Genomic DNA, 13372 nt, shown 5'->3' on the forward strand with positions numbered 1-13372 from the left:
AGATGAGCACTCTGCAGCCACCGCAGAAGAAACACCCTTGTCCTTGGAGACAGGGTTATCCGCTGATGCATCTGAAGATGCGATCCGGACCATTTTTCCAGCAGATCCCACGTAAAGGTTCTTGCGTGAAATCTACCGAATGGGATCGCTTTGTAAGAAACCACCATTTTTCACAGGATCCTTGTGCAATGATGCACTGATACTTTTCCTGGTTTTAGGAGGTTCCTGACTAGCTCGGATAACTCCCTGGCTTTCTTCTCCGGGAGAAAACATCCTTTTCTGGACTGTGTCCAGAATCATCCCTAGGAACAGTAGACGTGTCGTCGGAAAAAACTGCGATTTTGGAATATTTAGAATCCACTCGTGCTGTCGTAGAACTACTTAAGATAGTGCTACTCCGACCTCCAACTGTTCTCTGGACCTTGCCCTTATCAGGAAAGCGTCCATATTTCTTTTAAGAAGAATCATCATTTCGGCCATTACCTTGGTAAAGACCCGGGGTGCCGTGGACAATCCAAACGGCAGCGTCTGAACTGATAGTGACAGTTCTGTACCACGAACCTGAGGTACCCTTGGTGAGAAGGGCAAATTTGGACATGTAGGTAAGCGTCCCTGATATCCAGTGACACCATATCGTCCCCTTCTTCCTGGTTCGCTATCACTGCTCTGAGTGACTCCATCTTGATTTGAACGCTTGTATGTAAGTGTTCAAATATTTCAGATCTCACCTAGCCGTCTGGCTTCAGTACCACAATATAGTGTGGAATAATACCCCTTCCCTTGTTGTAGAAGGGGTACTTTGATTATCACCTGCTGGGAATACAGCCTGTGAATTGTTCCCAATACTGCCTCCCTGTCGGAGGGAGACGTTGGTAAAGCAGACTTCAGGAACTTGTGAGGGGGAGACGTCTCGAATTTCCAATGTACACCTGGGATACTACGTGTAGGATCCAGGAGTCCACTTGTGAGTGAGCCCACTGCGTGCTGAAACTCTTGAGATGACCCCCTACCGCACCTGAGACCGCTTGTACGGCCCCAGCGTCATGCTGCGGACTTGGCAGAAGCTGTGGAGGGCTTCTGTTCCTGGGAATGGGCTGCCTGCTGCAGTCTTCTTCCCTTTCCTCTACCCCTGGGCAGATATGACTGGCCCTTTTGCCCGCATGCCCTTATGGGGACGAAAGGACTGAGACTTAAAAGACTGTGTCCTTTTCTGCTGAGATGTGACTTGGGGTAACAAAAGGTGGATTTTTCAGCTGTTGCCATGGCCACCAGGTCCGATGGACCGCCCCTTTATACGGCAATACTTCCATGTGCCGTCTGGAATCTGCATCACCTGACCACTGTCGTCTGGCAGATATGGACATCACATTTACTCTTGATGCCAGAATGCAAATATCCCTCTGCGCATCTCGCATATATAGAAATGCATCCTTAAAATGCTCTATAGTCAATAAAATCTTGTCCCTGTCAAGGGTATCAATATTTTCAGTCAGGAAATCCGACCAAGCCCCCTCAGCGCTGCACATCCAGGCTGAGGCGATTGCTGGTCGTAGTATAACACCAGTATATGTGTATATACTTTTAGGATATTTTTCAGCTTCCTATCAGCTGGCTCCTTGAGGGCTGCCGTATCTGGAGACGGTAACGCCACTTATTTTTATAAGCGTGTGAGCGCCTTATTCACCCTAAGGTGTGTTTCCCAACTCGCCCTAACTTCTGGCGGGAAAGGGTATACCGCCAATAATTTTCTATCGGAGGAAACCCACGTATCATCACACACTTCATTTAATTTATCTGATTCAGGAAAAACTACAAGTAGTTTATTCACACCCTACATAATACCCTTATTTGTGGTACTTGTAGTATCAGAAATATGTAACACCTCCTTCATTGCCCTTAACATGAAACGTGTGGCCCTAAAGGAAAATACGTTTGTTTCTTCACCGTCGACACTGGAGTCAGTGTCCGTGTCTGTGTCGACCGACTGAGGTAAATGGGCGTTTTTACAAGCCCCTGACGGTGTCTGAGACGCCTGGACAGGTACTAATTTGTTTGCCGGCCGTCTCATGTCGTCAACCGACCTTGCAGCGTGTTGACATTATCACGTAATTCCTAAATAAGCCATCCATTCCAGTGTCGACTCCCTAGAGAGTGACATCACCAATACAGGCAATTTGCTCCGCCTCCTCACCAACATCGTCCCCCTACATGTCGACACACACGTACCGACACACAGCACACACACAGGGAATGCTCTGACAGAGGACAGGACCCCACTAGCCCTTTGGGGAGACAGAGGGAGAGTTTGCCAGCACACACCAAAAACGCTATAATTATACAGGGACAACCCCTTATACAAGTGTTTTCCCTTATAGCATTTTTATATATGTAATCATATCGCCAAATAAGTGCCCCCCCTCTCTGTTTTAACCCTGTTTCTGTAGTGCAGTGCAGGGGAGAGCCTGGGAGCCTTCCTCACAGCAGAGCTGAGCAGGAAAATGGCGCCGTGTGCTGAGGAGAATAGGCCCCGCCCCCTTTTCGGCGGGCTCTTCTCCCGGAGTTTGTGAGATCTGGCAGGGGTTAAATACATCCATATAGCCTCAAGGGCTATATGTGATGTATTTTAGCCATAAAAAGGTATTATACATTGCTGCCCAGGGCGCCCCCCCCAGCGCCCTGCACCCTCAGTGACAGTTGGTGACTGTTGGTGAAGTGTGACAACAATGGCGCACAGCTGCAGTGCTGTGCGCTACCTTATGAAGACTGAAAGTCTTCTGCCGCCTGTTTCTGGACCTCTTCAACTTCGGCATCTGTAAGGGGGGTCGGCGGCACGGCTCCGGGACGAACCCCAGGGTGAGACCTGTGTTCCGACTCCCTCTGGAGCTAATGGTTTCCAGTAGCCTAAGAAGCAAATCCATCCTGCACGCAGGTGAGTTTTCTTCTCTCCCCTAAGTCCCTCGTAGCAGTGAGCCTGTTGCCAGCAGGACTCACTGAAAATAAAAAACCTAACTTAAACTTTTATTCTAAGCAGCTCAGGAGAGCCACCTAGATTGCACCCTTCTCGTCGGGCACAAAAATCTAACTGAGGCTTGGAGGAGGGTCATAGGGGGAGGAGCCAGTGCACACCACCTGATCCTAAAGCTTTTATTATTGTGCCCTGTCTCCTGCGGAGCCGCTATATCCCCATGGTCCTGACGGAGTCCCCAGCATCCACTAGGACGTCAGAGAAACTAAATCTTACAAATGTAGGGTGTGATTCTGCTGCCCCTTTTCCCTGCATCTGCACATTGGTGGTCATTCCGAGTTGTTCGCTCGGTAATTTTCTTCGCATCGCAGCGATTTTCCGCTAATTGCGCATGCGCAATGTTTGCACTGCGACTGCGCCAAGTAAATTTGCTATGCAGTTAGGTATTTTACTCACGGCATTACGAAGTTTTTTCTTCATTCTGGTGATGGTAATGTGATTGACAGGAAGTGGGTGTTTCTGGGCGGAAACTGGCCGTTTTATGGGTGTGTGTGAAAAAACGCTACCGTTTCTGGGAAAAACGCGGGAGTGGCTGGAGAAACGGAGGAGTGTCTGGCCGAACGCTGGGTGTGTTTGTGACGTCAAACCAGAAACGACAAGCCCTGAACTGATCGCACTGGAAGAGTAAGTCTCGAGCTACTCAGAAACTGCACAGAGAAATCTTTTCGCAATATTGCGAATCTTTCGTTCGCAATTCTGCTAAGCTAAGATACACTCCCAAAGGGCGGCGGCTTAGCGTGTGCAATGCTGCTAAAAGCAGCTTGCGAGCGAACAACTCGGAATGAGGGCCAATGTACTTACTTTCATATGCTACTGTGCATCTAAAAATGCAAGCCTAGCCCCCCCGCTGTTCTAACATCCACAGATGTAGCTGTCATTACAAGTTTCATCACTTGTCCCGGCTCCTTGCTAGGTGCAAGATATCCATCAGAAACAGGCATCCCTTCCCGGAATTGCACGGAGGATTAGAGATACACCCACTACCTGCCCGTGTTGCTCCTATCAGAAACAGCCAATCCGTGTGTCTTGAAACTCACTGCCCACTTGCAATCCAGAAACGCCTACTTCACATTAGTCTCCACCACGCACACACCTATACATCATGCAGCACATCTGTGCACCATGGGGGTCATTCCGAGTTGATCGCTCGCTGCCGTTGTTCGCAGCACAGCGATCAGGCTAAAAAAATGGCTTTTTATGCGCATGCGCGTTGTACGGGTACAAAGCCCGTTGTTGTTTTGCACAGGTTCTAGCGAAGTTTTCAGTCGCACTGACGGCCGCAAGAAGATTGACAGGAAGGGGGCGTTTCTGGGTGTCAACTGACCGTTTTCAGGGAGTGTTTGCAAAAACGCAGGCGTGGCTGAAAAAACGCAGACGTGGCTGAAATAACGCAGGCGTGGCTGGGCGTTCGCTGGGCGGGTGCATGATGTCAAATCCGGACACAAATAGGCTGAAGTATTCACAAGCGCTGAGTAGGGTCAGAGCTACTCAGAAACTGCACAGACTGTTTTTGCAGAGCTCGGCTGCACAGGGGTTCGTACTTCTGCTAAGCTAAAATACACTCCCCAGTGGGCGGCGGCATAGCGTTTGTTTGGCTGCTAAAACTAGCTAGCGAGTGATCAACTCGGAATGACCCCCCCATGTCTATAGGCATACACGGGCGGGTTCTGGTTGCCCGGAAACCCCATCCTCTTAGCCAGCTGCTCAAATTATGACCACAGTAGACATAGTATATAATACAATTACTGGAGCTGCTGCCACAGCGTGCAGTGTAAGGGACAGAGCGGAGCTGCTACACATGCCCAGTGTAGCAGCTTCTTCTACAAAGTTTGCTTTGTGTGTGGATCTGAGCACTCAATCAGTGCACTGGATCAGAGAGTAGCTGCCAGGAGGAAGAGACAGGCGCTTTAGCATGAGGTGGGAGAATGTGTGCTTAGAAAGTGCAGTTCTGTCTTCTACTGGTTCTATTATGTTTATTTAATGTGTAAAATGTAACCTTTTCATGACCACATGTTTATGTTGGTTAAATATGTTTGATACAACCTATACCAGGGGTTCCCAACCACGGTTCTCAAGGCACACTAACAGTCCAGGTGTTAAGTATAGCCATTCTTGAGTACAGGTGACTTCATCAGTGTCTCACTTAATGGCAACCATCTGTGCTCAAGCACGCATATCACTAAAACCTAGCCAGTTAGTGCGCCTTGAGTACTGAGGTCGGGAAACACTGACTTATGCCATCTACACCGTTTATAGTGTTAATTATTAATACCGTATTCCATACACTATCCAGTCTATGAAAAGACCAATGTGTACATATATGTCCAGCAGGTCGGTACCAGGTTCTTTTACCGCTCCCACCGACTCCCGCACTTGCTCCAGTGTTCCGTTGTTGATTACATTTGGAAACCCCCCTCTAGAAATCCCGTGTTTGCCCCTGATGTCCCTTTTAAAAAAAAACAAAACCCACTTTTTCTTAAGCAAAAAAAAAACAATAAAATGAAAATATATCTGGCACAAAGCAGCCTCTTTAGTCCAAACTAAACAGAATTTCCCAATTTATTTTGTAAGTCCACAGTTGACTTGCGTGTGGTCCAGGATACTTGGCTTCCTCCAATCACTGATGAAGGAGGAAGAATTATTCGTAAAATGTTTTCATAGTAAACCAAGGAATGGACCATTTTCCTCACAATGAAGGAGAGCCGTCTGGGACACACGTGAAATATGTATTGTGTGTTTAAAATAAATGGGGCAGATCTGCATCCCGCTCTACTGTACTATTGCATGGACATTTTACACTGCGTGCGTCCTGCTCGTCTTAGGGGAAAGAACAGTAAATTTCAATAAAAGTATGCTTCAAGTGTGTTCTAAATCTTTTCCTGCCATGTCAAAGCCAAACGCCCATAATGTTTTCTGTCTAGGTTTAATGATGTATTGTGACATATATTTATTAAGATGCAAATCGTTTGCCAGGAGAAACAAATCACAATACCACTTTTACAGTCTATTTTGGATGGCATAAAATATAATAAAATAAGTGAAATATGGCTGAGCTATATATTAGTAAATACAAGACTATATTGCTGCGCCACACACAGGCGGTGAGTTATACAATCTGTACATTATACTGAGGTGTTTTATCATAGGTATTTCCAGGGCCGGACTAAACTTATTTTTGGGGGCAAGCATAGATAAATTTTTGCCACTCCTTGATGGGATAAATTGATAGTGGGTGACTAAGGCAGGGGTGACAGGGAAATAGTGGGTGACTGAGGCAGAGGTGACAGGAAGATAGTGGATGACTGAAGCAGGGGTGATAGGGAGATAGTGGATGATTGAGGCAGGGGTGACAGGGAGATAGTGATTGACTAAGGCAGGGGTGACTGAGGTAGGGGTGACAGGGACAGTGGGTGACTGAGGCAGGGGTGACAGGGAGATAGTGGGTGACTGAAGCAGGGGTGACAGGGAGATAGTGGGTGACTGAGGCAGGGGTGACAGGGAGATAGTGGATGACTGGTGAGGCAGGGGTGACAGGGAGACAGTCGGTGACTGAGGCAGGGGTGACAGGGAGACAGTGGGTGACTGAGCCAGGGGTGACAGGGAGATAGTGGGGGACTGAGGCAGGGGTGACAGGGAGATAGTGGTTGACTGAGGCAGGGGTGACAGGGAGATAGTGGGTGACTGGTGAGGCAGGGGTGACAGGGAGATAGTGGGTGACTGAGGCAGGGGTGACAGGGAGATAGTGGGTGACTGAGGCAGGGGTGACAGGAGGCAGGGGTGACAGGGAGATAGTGGATGACTGAGGCAGGGGTGACAGGGAGATAGATAGTGGGTGACTGAGGCAGGGGTGACAGGGAGATAGTGGGTGACTGGGATGGCAGGGGTGACAGAAGGATAGTGGGTGACTGAGCCAGGGGTGACAGGGAGATAGTGGGTGACTGGTGAGGCAGGGGTGACAGGGAGATAGTGGGCGACTGAGGCAGGAGTGACAGGGAGATAGTGGGTGACTGAGGCAGGGGTGACAGGGAGATAGTGAGTGACTGAGGCAGGGGTGACAGGGAGATAGATAGTGGGTGACTGAGGCAGGGGTGACAGGGAGATAGTGGGTGACTGGGATGGCAGGGGTGACAGAAGGATAGTGGGTGACTGAGCCAGGGGTGACAGGGAGATGGTGGGTGACTGGTGAGGCAGGGGTGACAGGGAGATAGTGGCTGACTGAGACAGGAGTGACAGGGAGATAGTGGGTGACTGAGCCAGGGGTCACAGGGAGATAGTGGGTGACTGAGGCAGGGGTGACAGGGAGATAGTGGGTGACTGAGGCAGGGGTGACAGGAAGATAGTGGGTGACTGAGGCAGGGGTGACAGGGAGATAGTGGGTGACTGAGGCAGGGGTGACAGAAGGATAGTGGAAGACTGAGCCAGGGGTGACAGGGAGATAGTGGTTGACTGAGGCAGAGGTGACAGGGAGATAGTGGTTGACTGAGGCAAGGGTGACAGGGATATAGTGGGTGACTGGTGAGGCAGGGGTGACAGGGAGATAGTGGCTGACTGAGGCAGGGGTGACAGGGAGATAGTGGATGACTGAGGCAGGGGTGACAGGTAGATAGTGGATGACTGAGGCAGGGGTGACAGGAAGATAGTGGGTGACTGAAGCAGGGGTGACAGGGAGATAGTGGATGACTGAGGCAGGGGTGACAGGAAGATAGTGGGTGACTGAAGCAGGGGTGACAGGGAGATAGTGGGTGACTGGTGGGGCAGGGGTGACAGGAAGATAGTGGATGACTGAGGCAGGGGTGACAGGAAGATAGTGGGTGACTGAGGCAGGGGTGACAGGAAGATAGTGGGTGACTGAGGCAGGGATGACAGGAAGATAGTGTGTGACTGAGGCAGGGGTGACAGGGAGATAGTGGGTGACTGAGGAAGGCGTGACAGGTAGATAGTGGGTGACTGAAGCAGGGGTGACAGGGAGATAGTGGATGACTGAGGCAGGGGTGACAGGGAGATAGTGTGTGACTGAGGCAGGGGTGACAGGGAGATAGTGGGTGACTGAGGAAGGCGTGACAGGGAGATAGTGGGTGACTGAAGCAGGGGTGACAGGGATAGTGGATGACTGAGGCAGGGGTGACAGGAAGATAGTGTGTGACTGAGGCAGGGGTGACAGGGAGATAGTGGGTGACTGAGGCAGGGGTGACAGAGAGATAGTGGGTGACTGAGGAAGGCGGGACAGGGAGATAGTGGGTGACTGAAGCAGGGGTGACAGGGAGATAGTGGGTGACCGAGGAAGGCGTGACAGGGAGATAGTGGGTGACTGAAGCAGGGGTGACAGGGATAGTGGATGACTGAGGCAGGGTGTCACAATCCTGACTGTAGGTTTATATTTGGTGACTTACCCCTGCCATCTGTCCTGGATCCTGTGTCTTTTCACTCACGGAGTTAAACAGCTTGTCAGCACTATGAGTATTCCTGAGTTCTCTGCCTGAGAGGTAATCAGCTCCACCTGTGGTGATCTCCTGTGTGAGGCTGAATTCAGTAATCTAAAAGCAAGCATCCTGTGTTTTGCAGAAGTCCAGGCTTCAGTGTTCTCTTGGCCTGCTAGGCCTCATTCTACATCACAGCCTTGGCTAGAGTAGTCACATGTCAGTGACATCACCTAATCCTGCCCACCAATCTTCAAGGACCAGGAAGTATAAATCAGGAGGCTGAGTTGCAATCTGGGCCAGTTCCTTGTGTCACATACAGCCTTGTGTGAGTCTGAAAAGCTGAGCTCCCTAAAGGTAACCTTTGTACCTAAGTTCCTGTGGAAACTCTGTTCCCTTGTTACCGTATGGTTTACTTTTGTGTTGCCATTGATTTCACCATTTCCCTGAGTCTCAATGTAAAGGCACAGCTGCAGTGTTTTGTCTTAAAGGCACAGTACAGAATTCCGTGTTCTCCACTAAAACCACAGTTGTCGTGTTTCAGTTTTACTACTGTTGTAGTTGGGATCTCCAGAGCCTCAGTACCTCCGTGCTTCCAGCACCTCCGTGCCTCAGCACCTCAGTGCCTCAGTACCTCCGTGCCTCAGTACCTCCGTGCCTCAGCACCTCCGTGCCTCAGCACCTCCGTGCCTCAGCACCTCCGTGCCTCAGTACCTCCGTGCCTCAGCACCTCCGTGCCTCAGCACCTCCGTGCCTCAGTACCTCCGTGCCTCAGCACCTCCGTGCCTCACCACCTCCGTGCCTCAGTACCTCCGTGCCTCAGTACCTCCGTGCCTCAGTACCTCCGTGCCTCAGCACCTCCGTGCCTCAGTATCTCCGTGCTTCCAGCACCTCCGTGCCTCAGTACCTCCGTGCCTCAGTACCTCCGTGCTTCCAGCATCTCCGTGCTTCAGTACCTCCGTGCCTCCACGCACCTCAGTGCCTCCACGCACCTCAGTGCCTCCACGCACCTCAGTGCCTCCACGCACCTCAGTGTCCGCAAGCACCTCAGTGTCCGCAAGCACCTCAGTGTCCGCAAGCACCTCAGTGTCTCCAAGCACCCCGTTAGCACAATTATACCTGGTATTCTTCACTGATTCATCAGTGCCTTTCCAGTTCTGTCTTTCAGGAGACCTTCAGCATGCCTCCTGTCTGCCGACCTAATCCTGCATGAGGAGAACCTAGATTCGGCCATCTCTGCTGCGGTTCCTCTTCCCAGTCACCGGAGGAAACCCAGAGTCCACAGCATTTCAGAAACCAGGTCAGTGGTAGTATTCACATAATCCTCCAGTCGCCCGCACAGACTTCACTACACCGGGTTCACAAAAACCTCAGTCATGACAGTAGGAACTGGCCACATGGACCCGGCCGAAAGTGTTAGTCTGACGCATGACCTCCTAAGCAATATTGCAGGACGCTTGGAAGGTCTGGAGTCGACTCAGCATCGATTGGCACAGTGTCTGCAGCGGAATTCGTCCTCCAGTGATTCGATGACCTTCTGCTCTAAGACTCCTGACCAACTGCAGATTTTCTACCAGATGTTACTACAGTTACAAGAACTTTTGCCTAGTATTCTCTCTGTGATGCCTGATCTCTTCAGGAATACTACCAACGTTGTTGATCCTGTTTTGTCCCATCCAGTTAATAGAGTCTCTTCCTCTGCGCAAGGGAAAGTTTTTCATCAGAGCTATCCACGGCCCAAGCTCTCTGAAGCTGAACGTCAGCGGCGTAAGGAGCTACATCTCTGTCTTTACTGTGGAAATTCTGGTCATTTTGTTAAAGACTGCATTCTTCGCAAGCCAGGTAATAGTGACAAATCTCAGTATCATAGTGCTCATTTCTACAAGTCATCCACAGTATCCGATCCTTCTGCTGCTGACGGGGGTATCAAGAAGGCTACTCTTCTGAGAGAGACTCAAATTTATGACTGGGGTCCGGTGGTTAAAAGACCTTATCCCAAGTTGGGTGTCCAGAGAAGAATGTTCAAGCCATTTACAGTCACAGAGGAGTCCGTGTCCACAGCCCCAGGAGGGGCGTCTTCAGAGCGTCCAGCCCCAGGAGGGGCGTCTTCAGAGCATCCAGCCCCAGGAGGGGCGTCTTCAGAGCGTCCAGCCCAGCCAGAGATTCTACAGAGTGCTGCCCAGCCAGAGATTCTACAGAGTGCTGCCCAGCCAGAGATTCTACAGAGTGCTGCCCAGCCAGAGATTCTACAGAGTGCTGCCCAGCCAGAGATTCTACAGAGTGCTGCCCAGCCAGAGATTCTACAGAGTGCTGCCCAGCCAGAGATTCTACAGAGTGCTGCCCAGCCAGAGATTCTACAGAGTGCTGCCCAGCCAGAGATTCTACAGAGTGCTGCCCAGCCAGAGAGTCTACAGAGTGCTGCCCAGCCAGAGAGTCTACAGAGTGCTGCCCAGCCAGAGAGTCTACAGAGTGCTGCCCAGCCCCGTGAAGAGGGGGCTCTCGCCTCAGCCCAGCCCCGTGAAGAGGGGGCTCTCGCCTCAGCCCAGCCCCGTGAAGAGGGGGCTCTCGCCTCAGCCCAGCCCCGTGAAGAGGGGGCTCTCGCCTCAGCCCAGCCCCGTGAAGAGGGGGCTCTCGCCTCAGCCCAGCCCCGTGAAGAGGGGGCTCTCGCCTCAGCCCAGCCCCGTGAAGAGGGGGCTCTCGCCTCAGCCCAGCCCCGTGAAGTGGGGGCTCTTGCCTCGGCTCAGCCCTGTGAAGAAAGGGCTCAGCCCGTCCCGGTTCCAGCCGGTCCAGCAATACTCCAGGCCCTGCCTGGTCAGTCCGTCCCGGTTCCAGCCGGTCCAGCAATACTCCAGGCCCTGCCTGGTCAGTCCGTCCCGGTTCCAGCCGGTCCAGCAATACTCCAGGCCCAGCCTGGTCAGTCCGTCCCGGTTCCAGCCGGTCCAGCAATACTCCAGGCCCAGCCTGGTCAGTCCGTCCCGGTTCCAGCCGGTCCAGCAATACTCCAGGCCCTGCCTGGTCAGTCCGTCCCGGTTACAGCCGGTCCAGCAATACTCCAGGACCAGCCTGGTCCGTCTCCTTTGGCTCCAGCCAACTCAAGTATCCTCGGATCCAATCCAGTCCTACTCGTCCAGCCAAAGCTTCCTTCAGTTTCATCCTCTAAACTTTCGTCTGATGGTTTTCCATCTATTTTCTTTGATGGAGATTTATTGCAATATGCCGCTCTGGTTGAACAATTTCTCTCTCGGATGGAGTCTGATCCTTTAGGTGCAATAACTCCTTCCAACGTTACTCGATATCTGTTCCTGGCATTCAGAGGAAGAGCTTTGGAGTGGGCCAACATGCTCTTTGAGAGTAATGATCCTGTGTTCCATGACTTACAGACTTTTAGTAACGCTGTAGTTAAAGAATTTAGTCCTAAACCTTTGGAACCTTCTACAGTTTATTCCTCAGTCCTTTCGGATGAAGGAAATTCCAGTCTTGTCTATGATGGATGGTCTACCTGTTCTGAAGATGAAGATCAGGAAGACTTCTAAAGAATCCAGCTTAAGTTTTGTTCTGGTCCCTCTGGTTTCCACTTTTTAGAAGCTTTGTGTACAAGTTATTCATCAAGTTCCTCTAAGATTCAAGATGGGTGTCCGGAGTCCACCCTTGAAGAGGGGGATACTGTCACAATCCTGACTGTAGGTTTATATTTGGTGACTTACCCCTGCCATCTGTCCTGGATCCTGTGTCTTTTCACTCACGGAGTTAAACAGCTTGTCAGCACTATGAGTATTCCTGAGTTCTCTGCCTGAGAGGTAATCAGCTCCACCTGTGGTGATCTCCTGTGTGAGGCTGAATTCAGTAATCTAAAAGCAAGCATCCTGTGTTTTGCAGAAGTCCAGGCTTCAGTGTTCTCTTGGCCTGCTAGGCCTCATTCTACATCACAGCCTTGGCTAGAGTAGTCACATGTCAGTGACATCACCTAATCCTGCCCACCAATCTTCAAGGACCAGGAAGTATAAATCAGGAGGCTGAGTTGCAATCTGGGCCAGTTCCTTGTGTCACATACAGCCTTGTGTGAGTCTGAAAAGCTGAGCTCCCTAAAGGTAACCTTTGTACCTAAGTTCCTGTGGAAACTCTGTTCCCTTGTTACCGTATGGTTTACTTTTGTGTTGCCATTGATTTCACCATTTCCCTGAGTCTCAATGTAAAGGCACAGCTGCAGTGTTTTGTCTTAAAGGCACAGTACAGAATTCCGTGTTCTCCACTAAAACCACAGTTGTCGTGTTTCAGTTTTACTACTGTTGTAGTTGGGATCTCCAGAGCCTCAGTACCTCCGTGCTTCCAGCACCTCCGTGCCTCAGCACCTCAGTGCCTCAGTACCTCCGTGCCTCAGCACCTCCGTGCCTCAGCACCTCCGTGCCTCAGCACCTCCGTGCCTCAGCACCTCCGTGCCTCAGTACCTCCGTGCCTCAGCACCTCCGTGCCTCACCACCTCCGTGCCTCAGTACCTCCGTGCCTCAGTACCTCCGTGCCTCAGTACCTCCGTGCCTCAGCACCTCCGTGCCTCAGTATCTCCGTGCTTCCAGCACCTCCGTGCCTCAGTACCTCCGTGCCTCAGTACCTCCGTGCTTCCAGCATCTCCGTGCTTCAGTACCTCCGTGCCTCCACGCACCTCAGTGCCTCCACGCACCTCAGTGCCTCCACGCACCTCAGTGCCTCCACGCACCTCAGTGTCCGCAAGCACCTCAGTGTCCGCAAGCACCTCAGTGTCCGCAAGCACCTCAGTGTCTCCAAGCACCCCGTTAGCACAATTATACCTGGTATTCTTCACTGATTCATCAGTGCCTTTCCAGTTCTGTCTTTCAGGAGACCTTCAGCATGCCTCCTGTCTGCCGACCTAATCCTGCATGAGGAGAACCTAGATTCGGCCATCTCTGCTGCGGTT

The sequence above is a fragment of the Pseudophryne corroboree genome, chromosome 5 (genome assembly GCF_028390025.1).
Source record: "Pseudophryne corroboree isolate aPseCor3 chromosome 5, aPseCor3.hap2, whole genome shotgun sequence".
Taxonomy (NCBI): Eukaryota; Metazoa; Chordata; class Amphibia; order Anura; family Myobatrachidae; genus Pseudophryne; species Pseudophryne corroboree.